This window comes from Tamandua tetradactyla, chromosome 1 (genome assembly GCF_023851605.1).
Source record: "Tamandua tetradactyla isolate mTamTet1 chromosome 1, mTamTet1.pri, whole genome shotgun sequence".
Classification (NCBI taxonomy): Eukaryota; Metazoa; Chordata; class Mammalia; order Pilosa; family Myrmecophagidae; genus Tamandua; species Tamandua tetradactyla.
Window position 1 is genome coordinate 21458624 of NC_135327.1, and position 21427 is coordinate 21480050.

At 44.4% G+C, this 21427-nt stretch overlaps 1 protein-coding gene across 7 annotated transcripts in view; it reads left to right on the top strand.

The window, feature by feature from the left end:
- BCL2L1 (BCL2 like 1) overlaps positions 1-21427 on the top strand; it is a 50412-nt gene that overhangs the window by 25542 nt on the left and 3443 nt on the right. The gene's annotated exons all lie outside the window — the stretch shown is intronic.

The window sequence follows — 21427 nt, forward strand, 5'->3', positions numbered from 1 at the left end:
TTAGTGATTGTCATTCTGGCTTGGGGTATCGTACTGTTATAGTACACTTTTTTTTTTTTTTAATCATAAGGACTACAGAGAAAATTTAATGTACATATACAGTTTCAAGAATAGGAAAATAATCACTTGTGAACTCATCACCCAGTATAAACAATCAAACAGACGCCTCATGTGTCCCTCCCAATCACAACAACTCCTACCCATCCTCCTTGAGTTTTGCATCTTGACATTCCCTTGCTTTTTTAAAAAATAGTTACTGCCTGTATGTATATATCCCTAAACATTAAAGAACATTCTTTTTCATGCTTTTAAACTTCATTTCAGTATCATGCCATGTATATTTATCTGCATCTTGCTTTTTTTCATTCAACTTTGTGAGATCTGTTCACATTATGTTTATCCCATCTCTTTGTATGATTGTCTCAAGTTATATATCCATTCTACTGGTCAGTGGTTGAGTTGTTCCCTTATTCTTCCTATTTCAAACAATCTCATATGAACATTCTGTGTAAGTCCTCTACAAGCTTCTCAAGGGCAGTAGTTCCCAAACTTGAACTGCCTTTCAGAATCACCTGAAACTCAGAATGCTGGACTCCACTTAAGAGTGTCTGATTCAGTAGGACTGATGTGTGGACCTTGAGAATTTGCATTTCTAACACATGTTCAGGTGATGTTGCTGTTACTGGTCCTGGGACCATACTTTGAGAATCATTGCCATAGTGTATACCCAGGAGTGGAATTGCTTGATCTTAAGGTAATGCAGATTGTTTTTCTATGATTTTACACTGCCACTAGCAGTATATGAGTTTCCATTGCTTTACATCTTTGCTACTACATGATATGGTCAGACTTTGAAATTTTTATGGAGCTAGCAGGAATAAGATGGTATCTTGTGGTTTTAATTTGCATTTCTCAGATAACAAATGAAATTGAGAAGCTTTTCTTATATCTATTGGCCATTCATGTTTCCTCTTTTGTAAAATACTTGTACAGGTCTTTTTCTTTTGATTGGGATTTTTCTTATGAATTTGTAGGGGTTCTTTATATATCCGGAATACTAATTTTTTGTCTACATGTGTAGAATTTCTCAGTTTGTAGTGTCTTTTCACTTTCTTTATGTGATATCTTTTGATGATTAGAATTTCTTTTATGATTTACCCCTCTATATCTTACTGAGAAACTCCTTCCTTGTCCTATAGTACTAAAGACATTTTCTCTAGAAGTTTTAAGTTTTGCCTTTCACATTTAAGTCTTTAATAAGCCTGGAATTGACTTTTTTGTCATCTTAGTATTTTTGTTGGTTGAACACCTTTATTTTAGTAGGTTTTAAAAGTCTGCAAATAGAATTATTTATGATTTGAGTTGTACCTAGAGCTTATTATATCTGCTGCATTAATATTTCATATTGAACGAAGGTGCCCTCTTTAGGAAAATGTCTTGATCATATCTTTCTGCATTCAAAACCCTTCCAAGATTTTTGTTGAATTTTTTTTTAGGCATGATAATGGTATTGTGGTTATGTTTGTTTTCCCCTTCAAGATACCTCAGTTTTTAGAAATATTTACGTAACTACGTCTGGAATATGCTTCAAAATTATATAGGGTGAGGGAAATTGGTTGGAGAACAGATAAAATAAGATTGGCATTCAGCTATTGAAACTGAGTGGTGGGTACATGGTAGTTTATTTTACCATTATGTCTACTTTTTGTATATGCTTAAACCTTCTCATAATAAAAGTTAAAAATATTTAGGGAGTCTTTCCAGGATTACCTGTGAGGTAGAGCCTCTTATGTTTTGTTAGCTGTTTGTTCAACTTCCAGAGCTAGTTGGGTCTCCATCTACTTCAAGGAGTTTCTGATAGAGTGGTTTTAGCTTGCAAGGTGGAGATTAATCAGACTAATCATTAAAGAAAACAGGATGAGAGGGAGTGGTAGAGTGTTTAGGTGAAGAAAAGGAGGGAGGGAGGTTCTCAGGCCTGGTTGCAAGCTCTTTCTCCAGAGTCTGACTGACCTACTCTTTCCCCTTTTTCTTTTGGGGTCATTATAGGATAACTTTTAATTTGACTAGACTTTTCTTTCCCTATTATTCTACCTGGACAGACTTAACCCAGAAGTAGAGGAGCCTCTTCATGGATCCTGGCCTCTAAGGGTCAGAGATAGTGGGAACCATAATGCCATTGGTCACACGGAAGTGTTATTTTGATATCATGGGATACGAGAACCTAGATACCAGAATTTTCACTTTTCTCTCGTATTGTAATCACTGGCCAAAGAGTCTGTCTCTGGAGAGTTCAAACTGCTTCCTCATGGAAAGATCTTTCTTTCCCTCCCTTCATCTCTCTTTCAGTCTCACTTGTGCTTTTCCCTTTTTAAAATTTTATTTATTTTCTGGAATATGTAATATACTTTATGGTTCAAAATTCAGAAGGAACAAATGTCTCTCTCCCACCTTTGCCTCCTAGCCACCCAGTTCCCTTCGTGGGACAATAGACTTTATAGATGAAGCAAATGCATATATTACCCAATATTTTTACACAAATGATCATGCACTGTACACACCGTTTGGTACCTTGATTTTTTTGTTATTATTTTTTTAATCAGTGTCTCCTGGAAATCATTCCATGTCATGCATAAAGAGCTTTCTCATTCGTTTTAGTCCCTATGATGGACTATCCTATGCTTTGCTTAACTAGTTCCCATTGGTGAAAATTTTTTTCCCTACTTTCGTGCGATTTTAATAGTGGTACTCAATGAATAACCTTGTATATTTGTAATTTGGCACATTTTTTAATACAGTGTATCTGTGGGATATTAATCCCTAGAAATGAAATTGCTGGATCAAAGGGTGTGTGTATACTTTTGATTTTGATAAATATTGCCAGCTCAGGCCCAAAGGGGTGGCATCAGTTTACATGAGCATCTATATCTTTGTGTGCCCCTCCCACTGGAGTCGGAGTCAGAGTGGGTGTTCTAGTTTGCTAGCTGCCAGAATACAATATACCGAAAATAGAATGGCTTTTAAAAGGGGGAATTTATTTAGTTGCAAGTTTATAGTTCCAAGACCATGAATAAAGCAAGTCTATAAAAATATCTAAATTAAGGAACCAACAAGAGGTTACCTTCACTCAAGAAAAACCAGTGAAGTTCAGGATTTCTCTCTCAACTGGAAAGGCACATGGTGAACATGGTGACATCTGCTAACTTTCTCTCCAGGCTTCTTTCAAGAAACTCCCCCAGGGATGTTTTTCTTCTTCATCTCCAAAGGTCTGTCTGGCAGCATGGGCTTTCATGGTTCTCGTGGCTCTCTTGTGGCTCTCAAGCCTTTTCCAAAATGTTTCCTCTTTTAAAGGATTCCACCTGGAATGGGTGGAGTCACATCTCTATCTAATCAGAAAGTTAATACCCACAATTGGGCGTGCCACATCTCCATGGATATAATCTAATCAAAAGATTCCAACCTGCATTATTAAATAGAGACTAAGAAAAAGGTTGCTCCCACAAGATTGGATCAGGATTAAAACATGCTTTCAAACCAGCACAGTGGGTTTGGTTCAGCACATGTATTGAGTGCCTTCTAGTGCCAGGCCTTGCATCCAAGGATAATACTTTCATGTATCAAAAGACTGTTACTGTGTGCCAAACATAGGCACATTATCTAACTATCATCCTCACAGCTAACTATCTGACAAGGAAGTTTTTAGATGAGAAAACTAAGGCTCAAAAAGGCTAAATTTCTGCCGTAGTCACTGGCCCACTCATAAGTGGCAGAACTGAGATTTCAACCCAGGTTCAAATCCTCCAGTGCCTGTGCTCTTTAGGAGCCACCCTTGACTGCCTCTCAGAAGGAATAATATGCATTCTTTAGTCTAAAGCAAATGAGAAATCAGCCTGGCCACAAGAACGTAGCTGAGAAGCTGTGGAGCCCCAGCATATCTGATCTGAGGCCTGTAGTCTGTACTAAGCTGCCTCCTGTCCTCCCGTGGAGTTAGTTACCAGATCAAATTAGGGTTCCGTCAGAGAACTTTCTCCATCCAGAGCTCTATTTACTATAAAGAGCCTTAATCGCTGGTTCTTGGTATGCATCTGTCGTTGGCCATCAGAGAAGCTCTTTGGCTTGACCCATTTAGGATAATATGCTCATGACAATATAGTTGCTGCCATTTATTGAGTATCTACCATGTGAAAGTTGCTGCAGGATACTCTGTTGTATTTTTAATCCTCACAATAATCCTGCTTGGAAAACATGTTATCGTCCCCATTGTTCAGATTAGAAAACTGAGGGTAGAACAGGTTAAGTAATAAGGTCAAATGCTAATTAGGACAGAATTCAAATCCAATTTGTTCAACTCAAAAGCCCTCCCTCTCTTTGGTGTCTGCTTGCTTCATAAACTTCCCTTGACTTCCTCTTCCTCTTGCATTTTCCCCTTTTAGGTGGTGCCCTCTCCAGAGGCTGACTGCTTTAGAAGAGAGGGCCATACCTTCCATTTACCCCTTAACCCTCACCTCTACCCCCAGTGCTTAGCACCGTGTGGCCTGAAGAGTGGGCTACCACATTATACCTGGTGATCACTGGTGATGCCCCTACTGTTACCACCTCAGAAAAGACCCATCTCTTAGTTGTGGAACAGGTGCTCTTTGAATGCCTATCATATACTTACCACTCCATGGGAGAGAAGAGGAGTGCAAAGTATAGGCCTTACTCCTGATGACTTAGACCATGAGACTGGGTGCAAGAGCAAATGGAAAAGACTACAAATGTTAGAGGATTTCAGAGGAAAGAGGAAACATAATATAATCATAATAACTAGCAAACGTTTATTGAACATTATGAGGTAGATATTATTTTACCCGTATATAAACATGGAATCTGACACTCTGAGATTAAGTGATCAGCCCGAGATTGTACAGCAAGTAAGTGACAGAATTAGAACTCAGAACCCCTCCTCTCCACAGCCTCTTGGAGAGAGCACTGTGGGCTCTCTATTGGGTGGCCTGGAGGTTCCAGGTAAAGAGAGCCTGGGAGGATAGACCAAGTACGAACAGGAAGAGAGAGGCTGAGATTTTGTAGGACAAAAGGCAGAGAAGTGGGACCATAATATCCCTAAGATGTTACAGCTAGTGCCTTCCACTCCCCTTTCAAATGGGTAGGGAAGCCCAGACTGTTTGGGTCACAAAACAGTAACACAGGATTATTAACTAAGTTTGTTTACTGCTTCTTTTTTCCACACACATTCTCTCATTGAGTCTCTGACCTTGCTAGGAGGTTGCTGGGGTCTGCTCTTACCACAGAGAGAACTGAGGTCTTCTGACTTTAAATTCCAAGTCCTTTCCACCATCTGTGCTGCCTCCACATTTCTGTAGTAGTTTGAACCCCACCTCCTCTACTTTGTGTCTATGGGATCTCAAGTAAGTGAATCACCTTTGTGAACTTCCATTTGCTCATCTGTAAAATATGGATTTTAAAGACATGCAAGGCCTGTCAATGTCAATTCAATAAATAGCTGTGCTACTGTTATTGACCTTAGGAGAGGATCAGGAACCCAGAAGACTATTCCAGTTCCTATAGCACAGCTCTTAGAACCTGTTAATTCTTAAGGGGAGGCAGCGGGATGGGTGAGGAGTCTGATAGTGCTTTTGTTGTGTGCAGGTAGGGGCATGGTCTGGGAATCGAACCTGGGTCTCCCACATGACAGGCAAGAATTCTGCCACTGAATTACCCTTGCACCTCCCTATAGTGCTTTTTTAATGCACTCTAGGGCCTTTGGTTTACTTATGAAAAAAAGTATGGTCTTTCCCAGAGGTGAAATGACTTACCCAAAGTCACACAGTGAGTTGCTGGCAATGCTGATATTAGAACTCAGCTCTCCAAGACCCAGGCATAGGATTATAGTCATTTGAAGCTAGAGAGAAGGCCTTAGAGATGGTCTGATCTATCCTCCACACTTGACAAATGAGAAAACTGAGACGCACAGTGCTTAATTGACATTTCCTTAAGCAGACAAAGCTACCATAGAGCCAGACCCATGGGGCCTGATGCTAAGGTCCCATGTCCTTTTCTCAGTACAATGCAAAACTTTCCTCTACCTTTTTTCTATGGAGAAAAAAAAACCTCCATTGGTTTATAATTAGAACAACTGTTTAGTTTAGGGAAGTTTTTTTCCCAAATAGGATCTTGCTCTTTTTCTCTCTCTCCTTCCCTCCTTCCCTTTCTGCCTTCATTCTTTCCTTCCTTCCTTCATGTGTGTGTCTGCGTTTGCATTTGTGCATTTGTTTGTTTTTAAAAATTCTTAATAAGGATAATACATTAGAAGAAGAAAGAGAAAAAGCTCCAGAAGAGGATCATGGTAGAAAAAAGATTAAAAATTTGATAGAGTCTCTGAAATCTAGAAAGGACCCCAAAGCTAGAAAATCATTTGTAAGCCAGCCTCCTTGCCACTCCCAGGCAGTTCACCACCTGCCCTGCCCTCTTCACAACAGGCCTTCCGAAGGCCCAGCCTTCCCTCGGCAGCTGCATCTCGTGAACACCAACGGAAATCCCTGGTATTTTTCTTTGCATGCAACCAACCATGGAGATGTAGGTCAGGCATTGCTGACCTGGCAGTTACAACAGCTCCACTTCACCCTCTGCACCTGCAGCCAACACTTGCTAAGCCCCATGGGGATGGAAAAAGAATTGTCCCCTCAAAGCAGGGATTGAATCCCCCAGAGCCCATGTGGATGGAACTGACTGGGACTGGGGAGGGTGCTGGGAGAGACTGTCTGGAGTATGTGACCTGGGCGGGTAGCTCTTTGTCTTCTCCCCCTTAATGCCTGGTGCCTGGCAAGACCAGTAGCAGAGTTGGCAGTGCCTCCATTCAGCTCAGCTTAGAGTCTTCATCACTGACAAAGGAGACTGGAGACTGGGAAGATCCTACCCTTTGCCTGGGCTCAGCTGGGGCCCCAACCTGCACCTGAACCCCCATGCCTGTCTTGTGTTTACGGGATTGAAGCTGCCACCCTTTGGGACCTAGCCTTGTTTTCATTTCTACTCTCAGCTGTCTGGTCTCCACGGACCTCACCTACAGGTTCCTACATGCCCGTCCCCCATGATGCAGCCACACGAGGCTTCTCCAGCCTGGCAAGTTCCTCATTTGGCCTTTGTTCTCAGCAGAACTGCCAGCTCTGGGCCTTGTCCTCGGGGAGGGCTTTCCTGTCTCCTCAAGCAAGCTCTGTTGGTCCAACCCAGCTGTACCTTTCCCAAGATTCAGAATCTTAACTCTGCTCTGCGGGGAGAGATTGTGGGCCCAAAGCACTCTCAACAGGGCACTGGTGTGGGCACTCTGGCCTGGCCTGCAGCTGGCTGGCTGCCTCTGGTCCTTGGCTTCAGGTGTCTCCTATGTTAAGGGTATTGATCAGTACATATACTGCTGATCTTCACAATAACTTTTAGGTGACATGGAAGTGAACACTTTATTTTAATAGCCAATGTATTTATTTTTATATTGAGTTCTGTCTATAGCAAGTAATACTAGTTTTCTGTTTATTGAAATAATAAGTTGCATTTCATTTTATTTATTTAGCAAATACTGTCTGAGTGTCTACAATGTGCCAAGCACTGTTCTTGCTACTGAGGATACCTGTCTTCGTGGAGTTTACATTCTAAGAGATCAGAAAGTGATTGGGCTGGTGGTGTTTCTGTTGTTGTTTTGTTTTGTTAGTAAAGGCAGAATCATGTGAGCATAGTTCTGCATGACTTGCATGAATCATGTAACAGTCTGTGGTAAGAACATTCCAGGCCACGGGAATAAGTACAGAGGCCCCAAGTTGGGGAGGGTGTGCTTGGCTTCTCTGACGAAGAGCAGAGGACATGAGTGTGCCTAAAACAGGGGGAACAGGGAGAAAGTGGTAGAAGAAGTGTGTGTGAGCCATGGTGAAACAGACTCTTCCTCTGAGAGAGATGGGAATGTGGAGTATGGACAGGATCCGGCTATTGGAAAGAGATAGAGGGGGAAGGTAAGAAGCTAGGAGACCGGGGCTACATAATCCAGGCAAGAAATGATGTGGGCTTGGACCAAATGTTAGTGGTAAAAGTGGTGGAATTCTGGATAAATTTTGGGTATACAGCCAGTGGAATTTGCTGACAGATGAGAGCTAGAGAAGATGTAAGGATGACTTCAAGTTGTTAACTTTAGCATCTGAAAAGATGAAGCGCACCCATTTACTAAAAAGGCAAAAGATGAAGAAACAATGGGTAATGGGGGAAAATTAAAGCATTTTTAATACATTTATTTAAAATTTTTTAAGTGAGTCAATTGATAGAAAATTATTAAGTAAATAATAAAATGGTACATGAATAGGGCCAAAACAGTGATGACTGTGATTATGGGCAGAGGGGAGCAGCTGTGTCTGTACTTCTTTTCAGTTCTAATATTCTGCTTTGATAACCTTAGACCTCATAGTTCCCCACTCACGAAGACTGGGAGCTTTATGCTCATCCTAGAGTGTAATGGATGAGGAACTAGTGACTGAAGAAGAGTCCCTTGAACCAGGCTTATCCCTTGTTAATTTGGAAGGACTAGGGGAATTCTGGCACACATGGGACCTGTTGGCATTGCTTCATTCATTCTCTCATTCCCTGAGCACCTTCTCCCTACTAAGCCCTGGACACATACTGCTGCCCCTTCCCTCCTAATAAAAAACAAATCCCCTCACACCCCCACACTCCTAACCCAGGCCTGACAATTCCATGGTCCTGTGCATGGATAATGTATCTGCTGCAAGTAGGGCCACTGCAGCCTAGACAGACCCCTGCCGTCCCGCTGCCTCACCATTTCTGTCTAGCCCCTGCCTTCTTTCTCTTATTGCCACTCACCCTTTGGAACCTGGCAAGTGACAGAAAACAGAGAAATTGAGAATTGAGAAAATTCCTCAAGGGCCTCTTGTCCTGCCTTTTTTAGATGGGAGAGGGCCAGAGAGGCCCATAACTCCCACATTCCACAACTGATCCATCAGCAGATCCTTTTAGCTCTACTTTAAAAATAAATTCTAAATCTGACTGCTTCTCACCACCTTCCTGACACCATCCTGATTAAGCTACCATCCTGTTTGATGACTATATCAGCTCCTCACCAGACCTGCTTCCATCCTTGCCCCATGGAGGTCTGCACCAGGCAACCAGAGGGACCTGTTAAAACCAAAGTCAGATTGTGCCCTTCCCCTGCACAGAATCCATGGTACCCACTGGAAAAGCCCAAGCCCTGAAATAGCTGGCCTGCAAGGTCCTGCACTATCTGGCTCTTGGCCATCTCCACACCTCATTGCCTACCAGTCTCCCCTCATTCACTCAGCTTCAGCCACACTCATGTCTTTCCTGTTCCTGGATCACCCCAAACATATTCCTGCTTCAGGGCCTTTGAAGTTGCTGTTCCCTCTGCCTTTCTTCAGATCATTGTAATGTCTGTGTCCTCAGTTCATTCAGGTCTCAAACAAAGGTCATCTCAAGAAACTTGCCCTGACCGTAGAGTCTAATCCTGTTCTCTTCCATGTTTTTCTCTCTCTTCTTTCTCACATATTTCTGTTTGTTACTTGCCACTATCTGATACATTTGTTTATTGCCTGTCTCTTCTCATTACTTTATAAACTCATGCAGGCAAGAATTTTCATCTCATTTATTCACTGCATTATTCCCAGCACTTAGCACATTGCCTGGCACTTAGTGAACACTTCATAAAGATTTGTTGAATGAATGAGTATCCAGAGCTAAGCAGGCAACTTGTCTGGTCTTCCCGCATTCCCAAAGCAGCCTGGCTTACACAGGGGTCATCTTCTATTTTAGAGAACTTAGCTAACAGCTCTAACCAAAGCTATTGGCATTGTTACTGTCCCAGATAATGATCAGATAGGGAGAGGGAGAAACTTACCCTGCACAGACTGGCAAGGACCAAGTGGGGGTTGAGGGTGAGCACAGAGCAACCGTCAGCATGCCCTTCCCTTTCTCACCCTTTGTGGCACCCAGGGATCCAGTTCCCTGCCCTCAGAGTCATCTCTGACTTCTTGAGAACCTTGGGACTCCACGGTCCAGACTGAGGTGTCCAGAAATATGTAAACGTTTGGCTACTGCCCTTTGCCAGCAGTTTTGTATACTTCAGAGTTGGCATCCTATTAAGTCTCTGTGTCTAAACACAGTTAAGTGGAGAAAGCAGGCCAGACCAGCCTTCCATGGATTCTTCCTGGCTTGACTTCAATTTCACCTTCTCCTCCAACTAGACTCCCTCCTGTCCTACCTGGCCATAAATTTCTGTTGCCTCGTATAGCACTTCTAATGTTCATGTGTCATCACTTGAACAGTATCTATCTTTCCTGTCAGTTTGCAAGCTCCATGAATATAGGAACCACTGTCTTTTCTTGCTCACATTTCAGCCCCAGGACCTTAGCGGTAGCAGATTCTCAATAAATATTGGATGGATGGGTAGGTAAAGGGGTGGGGAGTGAGGAAGATGGGGAGGTAGGAAAGAAAGAAGGAAGGGAGGGAGGTTGGAAGGAAAGTTCTTCTTCACCTGTCCGATTTCACTGGCAAATTGAACATGCTGTGGAGTCCCATACCCTTACTCAGTAACTGGTGACCTCAGCAAAGTCTCATCACCTCTCTGAGTCTTAATTTCCTCATTGGTAAATGGGGATGACACCAGAATTTTGTGAGATTTCAAGAAAGGTACAGTAAATATTAGCAGTTATTTTCTGTTTATACCTACAAATGATGAGGGACATGAGAAGAACAAATGGGGCTACTCTTTTTTAGCTGTCAAAAAAATAGCAGCTAGCATTTACTGAGCACTTACCATAGACCATTTAATTCTTTTTTTAATTTATTTTTAACTTTTTTTATTGTATAGTACAATATATATACAAAGCAAAGAAATAAAAAGCAGTAGTTTACAAAGCACTCTTCACAAGTAGTTACAGGACAGATCCCAGAGTTTGTCATGGGCTACAATACAGTCCTCTCATATTTTTCCTTCTAGCTGCTCTAAAATATAAGAGGCTAGAGGGCTTCAATATTTTTTTATCATCACAGTCGACCTTTTTTCCTTCTTTTTTTGTGAAAAATAACATATATACAAAAAGCTATACATTTCAGAGCACAGCTTCACAATTTGTTGTAGAACATATTTTAGAGTTTGACATGGGTTACAATTCCACAATTTTAGATTTTTTTTCCACAATCACATAGTCATATTGCAAAAGCTGTTATCATTATACATTCATCTTCAAGAAACATGGCTACTGGAACACAGCTCTACAGTTTCAGGGACTTCCCTCCAGCCTCTCTAATACACCTTAAACTACAAAGGGGATATCTATAAAATGTGTAAGAATAACCATGGACCATTTAATTCTTGCTGCAAGCCTGTGAGATAGGTACATCCATTCTCGTTTTACAGATACAAAACTGGAACTCTGGGAAGTGTGAGAGGTCTTGCCCCGGCTTTCATAGCCAGGCAGCCAGCGCTGGGATTGGGACCCACGTTTTCTGACTCCAGGGGTCAAGAGGCCTGCCACTAGTTCCTGTGGGTAGCTTTGGGGGAGTCCCTTTACCTCTGGATCTTAACTTCCCCATTTGTTCAAGGAGGGATTGGGTCTGGAGACTTTTGGGGCCTCTAAATTGTGACACTTAAGATTTCTGGGTGGCCCACATGCTGCATCAAGTCAGACAGTGAGTTATTCTGGGTCTCCTGGGGGGAGGGGAGCGCCTTCTGCAGTTTCTTGGTGTTCTGGGTATGGACTGCGAACAACAAGCCTCTGGGCAGCCCCTCCCTGGGCCTCAGCTGCAGATAGTATCTCCAACTCTCCTGGCACCATCTCAGATATCTTGCTATTCTGCACCTTGATGGGGGGTGGGGGAGGGGACACAGATGAAAAGATGAGAAGACTAGAAGGAACCGGAATGTAGGAAATGCAACCCTGCAGGAGCCTTCAGCTTGGAGTTTTTGGTTATATGGGGTGTGCCTGTGAGCATTCACAAGTGGGAGGGCGGGGTGGGGGAGGGGTTGTTGCAGGGATTTGCTCACATCCCCAAATCCGCTGGACCTCTTAGGTTCTTCTCTGGAATTCCAAACATTTCCGATCAGATAAAGGTGGCTGAAAATACCCAGGACTTGTCTGGACTAGTCAGAGGCCTGCTGGGGTAAGGAGGTTGAGGCTACATGGGTAGAGGCCCACAAGGTCTGGCCCCTCTGAAGAGCTTGCCCTGGGTCATAGATGTGCCTATTCCGTCGTCCTCTGGAGTCTTGCTGGCTTGAGCACAGGGCTTAGCAGACTTAAAGGTGGGGGAGGATAAGACCCTTTTGTGTAATAAGTCCTTCTACTTCAGAGTGTCACCTCTCACCTTACATACTAATTACTGGAATCTTTGGGCTCTGGCCATTCTAGATACCTGAGAGAGAGAACCCGGTTGTCGTTCATTTGTACTTTAATCATTCCCACGCTGCAGCATTAGTAGTTGCCCGTTGGGATGGTCCCCTTAATTTAATGGATGGAGAAACTGAGTCCCAGTTAGAATGGACTCACTCCAAGCAAGCCAGTGATAGAGCTGGGAACAAAACCTGTATTTGCTGACTCTAAGTCACTGTTCTTTTCTCCCCAGCATTCAGCACAGGTAGATCAGCACCAGATAATGGAGTGGAGATAGCTTTGGGCAGAAGGGAGAGGGATGCTTTGGACCAGTAGCATTTGGGGACAGAAACACCAGAAGGAAGTAGGGAGTTGGCCCCAGAGACCAAGCCACTGTTACTTGTAGGTTGTCACCACATTCCCTCCTACCTGCTACCTCTGTACAATGCAGAAAATGCCATTTCCCTGTGCCCTTTCCTGGACCTGGGAGAACTTGGTGTCTAGGGAATAGTAGACACCCTGCCCAATCCCTTCTGTGTTTGCCAGGCACTGAGGAAAGGAACGAAGAGAGGGGGAACTGGCCTTTCTTCTCTTCCCTCCTCACTGGCCACCAGTTGGCCATACTCATTAGCACCTCCTGTGGGCCCAGCACTGAGTTAGGCCAAGGGGTCAAATGAGGGAGGAAGTGAGCAGCTCAACAAACTGTGCCAAGATGTGAAGGAGACTTGGGGAAGATAGGAAGGCTTCCTTGAAGGAGTAGCCTATGGGTTAACAACTAAGAGGTGAGCAGGAGAGAGCTCAGCAGAGGAACAAGCATGGGCAAATGTCCTGAGATTGAACAGAACACAGCATGTGAGGAATGAAGCAGCCTAGCCCTAGACAAGGCTGGAGAAACCTGGAGGGCCTTGCAGACCACAGAGAAGGTTCCAAGACTAATAATAGTTGACAGTAGGTGACATTTAGTCAAAGTCTACTATGTGCCAGACACATTTCTAAAAATTTTGCATCTATTACCACTGAACCCTTTGCATATATTACTACCGAAAAAAGCTGTTCTTTTTTCTTTTTTTAAAATGGTTAAAGGTTTTTTTAAATCATTAAAATTTTTTAAATAAACTTAAAAATTTTCAGATGTGGAATTATTTTGTGTAAGTTCATTCAACAGTTTCAAGCAATTTTTTTCTCTAGGCTAAGCAACTATATGTTAAACTAGGATTTTTTTTTTAAAGAGCAGTTGTAGGCTTAAAATAGCATCATGCAGGAAGTGCACAGTTCCCATATACCTCTCCTCACACATAGTCTTACCTATTATTAACATTTTGCATTATTGTGGTACCTTTGTTATAATTTATGAAACATTGTTATTATAATTATGCTGTTAACTTTAGTTCTGTTTACATTGTGTTGTGTAGTTCTATGGGTTTGTGTGTGTTAACTTATATACAACCTAAAATTTCCTTTCTTTTCTCTTTTCAAAGATACAATTCAGTGGTGTTAATCACATACTCATAGTTGTTCCACCATCCCCATCATCCGTTGCCAAAACTGTTTTAACACTCCAAACAAACTCCATACCAATTAAATATTAACTCCTATTTCTTTCTCCTACGTGGCCCCTAGTAACCTGTATTCTAATTCTCATGGTGTTTTTTTTAAATAAATACTTTTTTTATCCCCATTTTACAGATAAGGACCAAAGCCAAACAGCTTAGTCTAGCTATAAGACTTATCCAGTACCCACCTTTTCTGTGCTTTGGCAGCCCATCTTGGAGGGGAAATAGACGTTAATTTGTCACTTGCTTTGGCCTCACCCAGACCAGTACTTCCATTTCACAAACAAGGAAACTGAGAGTTGGAGAAGAGCAGGACCTTGGTGCCAGGTCCAGAGCAAGGCAGGCAAAGCTTCCTCTGCACATGTCCCAACTCTTAGGACAGAGTTGGAGGACAGCAGCAGAGAAAGGACCAGAACTAAAGTTAGCCAATGTGGGGAGTCAGAGGGAGAGAGACTTTGGTTTCCAACAGGGAAAAGTTTTCCAAGAGGGCTGTCCAAAGATGGAATGCTCTACCCCAGAGAAGAGTGACCTCCCAACCACAGGTGTGTGAGCAGAGAACCATAGATGGGTAGGAGATGCCCTGAAGATAACTGTGAACTCTCACAGGTCTGGACCATCTAAAGTGAAATGGATCCTCCGTGTGACCTTGGAGCTCTACCTTTCTGAACTCCATCTGTGATACAGGGATGTTTGAGCTGAGCTTGAGTGTCAAATGAAAAGTTGGAAGGAAGGGATGTTGTAAGGTCACTTTTGAGTCTGTTCCAGGGTGAGCCTTGGCCCGTCTCATCTTGGACACTGGGAGAAGGAGGACTATAGCCTTCCTCTTGTGAAAAAATAGGGAGTTACCAGGAACAGGATGAGAAAGGGCTGAGATGATGGGAAGTCTCAGAATCCCTGGTAATACACATAACATGAGCATGTGGCAGCTGCCCAGGAGTGACTTAAGAGCTTGGGCTGTGCAGCCAGAGTGCCTCGATTCATATCCTGACTCTGTCACTTATGAACTCTGTTACCTTGGGAGAGTGATTTGACCTCCCTTTGCCTCTTTCCTGAGTTGTACATGGAGAGTAGTAACAGCATTTACTTCATGGGGTCGCTGTGAGGATTCAATGAATTAATCCTATTTACCAAGCCTAGCAAAGTGCTTGGTAAATATCAGCTGTTTTACCACTGTCATTCTGACGCAAGGAGGTCATTAGCCCTTAGTGAGCATCTATGCCCCCAACAAATGCTCTTTTGCATGGCGGTTGGGGGGAAGATTGAATTTGGTATTCTGTAAGGGACAAATGCTCTTCTGAATTATCTCCCTCTGCCCCCAGGCCCAGGATCCTGTTTCTGAGCTGGGGAGGTAGAGATCCTGTTTCTGAGCTGGGGAGGTGGAGATCCTGTTTCTGAGCTGGGACCAATAGCTTCAGCCAGAGGTGTTATCTCCTCCCTACACAACCACTTCCTTTTCTGAGAAATGAGCACATCTGACAGGCTTAGCTTCTTAGAACTAAAGGTGGGGGAGGAGGGCGGGGGGAGAAGAGGCAGGCAGCTGCCAGGGGTAGGGTTGGAGGAAGATTACCACAAAATTTGCTGTGAGGTGCCTCCAAATATTCCATGAAACCCAGATGGCTTAGGACTTTATGTCAGCTTGTTTCACCAAGTGCTTTTACCCCCTGATCTCAAACCACTTCTTTGTGAGGTCAAAACAGGAGAAACTGAGGCTCAGAAGTCTAGAGGCTTGCTATGGCTACAGCTACAGCTACAGCTATCTGGCTGAATTGAGGTGTTGACCCCAGCACAGTCTGTCCTTCCATCTCTTTGCTCCAGGGCCGACAGCTCCACCCAGAAAGCTAAAGGAAGTGGATTTCAACTGCAAACCTCACTTCTTCCCTGCAACTCCTGCCAGGAGAGTGATAAGACCTCTCCATTTGCTCCATCTGCTTTCTTGCTGTCTCCCAGGGATCTACTAACAAAGCCTTGGTTGTCTATTTAGCAGGCATTTATCAGTTCCTCTCACAGGGAAACTGAGGCCAAGAGCAGAAAGTGACTCTGCTAGTGACTCATGGCCTGCCCATGCAGGAGGACCCTGAGAGGTCAGGGCAAGGTACAGTCCTTGGCACTTTCCCTGGGCTGCTAGGAGCCCCTTCCTCTTCTCCACGTACCTCTTTCCCGAAATAACCCAGCAGGAAGGAAGCTGTGGGCCTGGCCCCTCCACAGTCACTCAAGAGGAAGGAAAGGCCCGTCTGGCACTGATGCTTGTTCCCTACTAAAGCCAGGACGGAAGGGTTTCACTTTCCCTCCTGGTCTTCGTCACATCCTTTTCCTGTGACGTCCAGTTCCTCTCAGCTGGCTGGGGGCCAGAATGCATTCATTCAGCTGGTAGCCTCAGGCCACCTCCCCCTCCTGGAGAGTTTAGGGTTGTAGCTCTGGCCCAGATTATGTGGTTTGCTACCCACATGCTGGGACTTGAAGCTGGCTTACCCACCTACCCACTCTGGGCATGTCTCTCGGTATTTCTTGAGCCTTGGTTTACCTGGGGTGAGCATGAGGACCTCCTTCAATCACAAAAGTACATGCATCTGACCCCTGATGGTGCTCAGAAGCATTGTCCCTTTGAAACCAAACAGAGTGCTACATCAAGGTTAGGAGTCTAGCACAGCGACCACATTGTTGATCTTAGCATCCTAGCCAGGGCACCAGTTCGCTTTGTGACCTTGGACAAGTCCTGTCCTGTGTGGGTGTCAGATCCATCATCTTTGTGATGGGCTAACAAAAGTCCTTACCCTGCAGAGCATGGAGACAGTTAAATGAACTAATCCACAAAAAGGGCCAAGAACAGTGCCTTACAGATAAGGGCTCGGTAAATGTCAGCTGCTGCTGCTGCTGCCGCGGCCGCCACTGAAAAGGTCTGCTTCTGTGAGAAGAGATAGCAAAGACTGAGAGAGCAGGATTGACATTGGAATAGGTAAGAGACCAGAACCCAGACTAATCCCAATCTACCACTTCCTATATGGGGATCTTGAGTAAATTCTAAAGCCTCCATTTTTACATCTGTAATATGGGGCTATTGATAAATATTATGAGGATTAAATTAAATTATTTATTCACTTAAAGTAGATTTGTTTAAAGTAGCATCTGCTGTGTTTCAGGCAGATATAGAACCAGTCTGGAGATACAGAATGACAGAATGCACACAGTCTAGTCAGGGAGACAGGTCAAAAATTAATCACTTGAATTGTTAATATGCATATTGTAGGGAAGTATGGCCTAGTGAGGGTAAAATGCTTTAGCTTAGTGCCTGAACAGATAAAACATTTAAATGTTCAAGAAAGGTCCTATGCCAAAATAACTATTATTATTATTATTATTATTATTATTTAACAAATGAGGACACTATGGGCCAGAAAAATGATGTAACTTGCTCAAAGTCATACCACTAGCAAAAGACGAGGAAATATGGGAGGTGAGAGAGAAGAAGATAAAAATTGGAGGACTGATCATGATTCACCTGCTTGAATCTGATCAGTGTGGATGGTCAGCTGACCCTTCTGCAAGACATTGTGTCACTTTTCCCCTGACTTCTCCAGCGTCACAGGCTGTGGCAGGACAACCTGCACTGTTTGTTGTCTAGACTCCCTCTGAGTAGAGATGGAGCTGAAGTCAGTCTCTGCATGTCTAGGTGGGCCCTAGCCTTCAGCCATGGGTCAAACTCAGCCCCTGTTTGCACTGCCCCCCAGACTGATGGGGAAGCCCAGTATGCAAACAGAGAACTTCAGTCTATGGACCTCTCTTTCCTTTTCTGACTCAGGGCCTTTGCACTTGTTGTTCCCTCTGCCGGAGCATGGAGCTTGCTCTCACCTAATATCTCTGATCCTCTCATGGCTGTTGCTTTCTTGTCATAGATGTCTCAGCTCGAACCTCACTTCCTCTGAGAGGCTTTCTCTGATCAATCCATCTGTATCAGTCTCCCAGGTATTCTCTGTCAACTCCCTGTGACCTATTTTCTTAAAAACGCCATAACCTTTGAGATTGTCTTATTTTGCTTTTTTGTTATCCTCTCTCTTGCTTCTGACTAGAACAGTCTTTCTTAACATTTTTTTTCCTGATCATCCCCACTGCCTCCATGAACTTTGAATACCATAGCTGTACTGTGTGCCTGTTTATGTACTGTGGCCCTGAGGAAGGCCACAAACCAGTGTATATCCAAAACTTTTTTGCTTGCCTCCCAAAAAAACGGTTTTTGCCCCATCAGAGGTGATATCACCCCTGATGAGAATGCATAGACTAGAACATGACCTCATGAAAGCAGGAACCTTGTTTGTCTTGTTCACTGCTGTATCTCTAGTGCCAGGCTTGGAGCATAGAAAGTGTTCAGTAAATGTTTATGGTATGAAAGAAAGTCCGGGGAACCTGAAAGCACAAAACATTCATCCTGGCATTAGAGGACGGGTGGACATGGAAGGCTTCTTGGAACATGAGATTCCAAAGTAGGCATTAAGCACTCTGGGGTATGAAGGGCTGGGCTATTCCACCTCTAGGAATATGGAGCCCAGACTTTTGGAGGCTCTAAAGCATTGGAAGAAGGACTTGAATATGGCCCCCAACATTGGCTTCTCCTGGGGACTCTGGTTCTTGTCTCACAGCTTTGAAGGTCTCCATTCCAGGTGAAGAGTCCCAGGTTTCTAGTCCGAGCTCTACCACAAAGTGGTTGTATGAAATTGTAGAATGGGTAGGGACTTTGCTGACTTGGGGCTCTGTCTGCCTAGGGGTCTGTGATTCTCTCTTGGAGGTCATTAGCCATTGCCTGCTCCCAGTTATAAAGAGAAACTTCCTCCACATTTTTCTTACCCAAGCTAAGGAAGGATACAGACAGCTCTTGTACCTGAGTCTCCAGGAAACCTCTGTGACATTAGAGACCTCCCTGAAACCCACCTGGGAAGCAGTGGAGGCTTATCTCTACTTTTCCAGACTGGGGCTGCTTAGCAATCCTGTTTATTTATCCAGTGCAGCCGCCCACTGAGAAAATGGCTGTGTTTGTTTCCAAGTGTGTCGTGTGAACCATGGGCTAAATATACCCACACCACCGCCTCTCAGGCACCCGCCCAGGAAGAGCACGCCCCATTTTGCTCATATTCTCTCTACAAAAGCAGTCCCCAGAATCGATGTCCCTTGGAAATTCTACACACACACACACACACACACACACACACACACACACACACACACACACACACACACACACACACACACACACACACACACACACACACACACACACACACTAGGAGAAGAGGAGAAGGAGCTCCTAGGGATGAAGATTGTCCTGGCCAGGAATGCATGAGTGGGGGCTGGGGCTTAGGGTAGAGCCTTGTTCTCTGCAGCACGGAAATGAGAATGTTCCCTCCACCCTGGAATGACTGCTCCTGGACAGTAAGTGCTTTGTGTCCTTGCAGGGAGAGGGCCTGTTTACTCCAGCCCAACCCCAGAGTCGAAAATTCCCTGTAGCTGCCAGACATCTACTTCAGGAACATTCCCATCGAAGGAGCCAGTGTTCTCCCAGTTTGGCTTCAACCCCAGTGTCCCTGGTTTCTTATGGGACATTTGGCCCCTTGCAATAAGCTGGATTCTAGCTGTGGCCTTGCTTCTCCCATGTGCTGCACAGCCCAGAACTCTCTCCATCACACATAAGTCTTTTTGTGACTTTACCTGGGCCTACTTCACTCCCGACCAAACCTCCTAAGAGAATGTTCTCTTCTGGCAAGATCCTGTGCAGCTGGCCAGGATGGAGGGGGAAGAGTCAGGGAGGCATATCTACTCCACCCACTTCCCTCCTCTTCCCCAGACCCAAGGCTCTACCTCAGTCCCACCCCACCTCAACTCCAGCCCTTTACATCCCTTTTCCTCAAAATCCTTTTAGCACTTCCCAAGTAAGGGAAGTGTCCTGCTGAGGCAGCACTTACTCTGGAGCCAGGCAATCTTGGGTTCTGATCTTGGCTCTGCCACCTGCTAGCTGGGTGACCCCAGCCATGGTCTTCCCTACTCTGGAACTTCAGTCACCCCATCTGTAAATGGGGCTCAAATCTCTACCTTTCAGGATTCTGATGAAGATGAAATAGGATGACAATGCCAGGCACGTAAAAGATACTCAGTGCATTCATTCTACTCATGTATTTATTGAGCACCAATTATGTGCCAGACACTATTCTGGGTACTGGATATATAAGAACAAGACAGAGTTTGTGTCCTCATCAAGATACATCTAGTGCCAAAGACTAATTAAAAACAAACAAACAAAAATCCCACAAAGTATAGACTTTAGTTATCAAAAGTGCTGAGAAGAAAAGTAAAGCAAAGTAAAGGGGTAAAAAGAGAAAGATGGAGAGTAGGTACCATTTTAAATGAGATGGTCAAGGAAGGGCTTTCTGAGGAAAGTCATGAATGAAGTGAGAGAGTGAAGTCAGATGCTCCAGGCAGCAGGAATAGCAAGTTCCTGAGACAGAAGTTGGAAGAACAAGGCCAGTGAAACTGGAGTGAAATGTGCAAGGAGGGGGGAGAAGGGCAGAAATGGTAGAGGCCAGCTCACCTTGCTGGCTGATTGTGGTAAGGAGTGGGGATTTTATTCCAGGTATAAAGACAGCTTTAGGAAGATTGATAGCAGGGAGTGTCGTGGTCTGAATGGATGGCCAGTCTTTTCCCATCTGTCTGTTTTCCCTAGCATCCTTTCTCCCAACTAGATTTTAAGCTTTGTGGTAAGGACACTGGCTTATGTGTCACTGCTACCTCCTTAATGGCTTAATAAATGTTGAGGATTTTTTCAGTCACGCCTACTCAGTGCACGTGGCACTCTGCTAGGTACTAGGGATACGAAAATAAATGACGCTGGCCTTCCAAGCGCAGAGGAATACTGTTGGGGGACTTTAAGCATAGGAGTACCATGATCTGATCTATGTTTTTAGAAATCTTTGGGGGATGATTAGGATGGGGAGGGGCAAACAAGACTAGAAGTGGGCCCAGGCAGGTATCACAAGGTGAAATTGGCTGGGTGGGGCTGGTGGCAGTGCAGGCCCAGTATGTAGGAATTCTTGGTTGGAGGCTCTGGAACCAGCCAGTGATCTGTTCACTCTACAGACACATATTGAGCCCTGAGCCCTTATGCTGAGTGCCAGGCATCAAGTTTGCTTTCCTTTTCTGCCACCGACAGAGCTGGGTGGCCTTCATGAAATCCCTCAGCTTACAGAGACCCAGCTTTCTGGTCTGTAAATAAGGAGAGACAGCCTGCGTAGCTGGGAGGATTATAAGACAAAATGGGTACAAAGCTTATGCATTAAAGGGTGCACCTTGCTCCCCTCTCCCTGCCCAAGAGGCTGGCTGCCTTGGCTTGGGTCATTTAGCCCAGAGCCTCTCCTTCCCGAATCACATGCCTGCCTCCTGACCTAGCTTCAGGGCAGAAGGCTGTTGCTCACCTCCTCCTGGGGTGAGGGCAGGGACAAGACTTCTTCATAAATCCTTGGGGAGGGC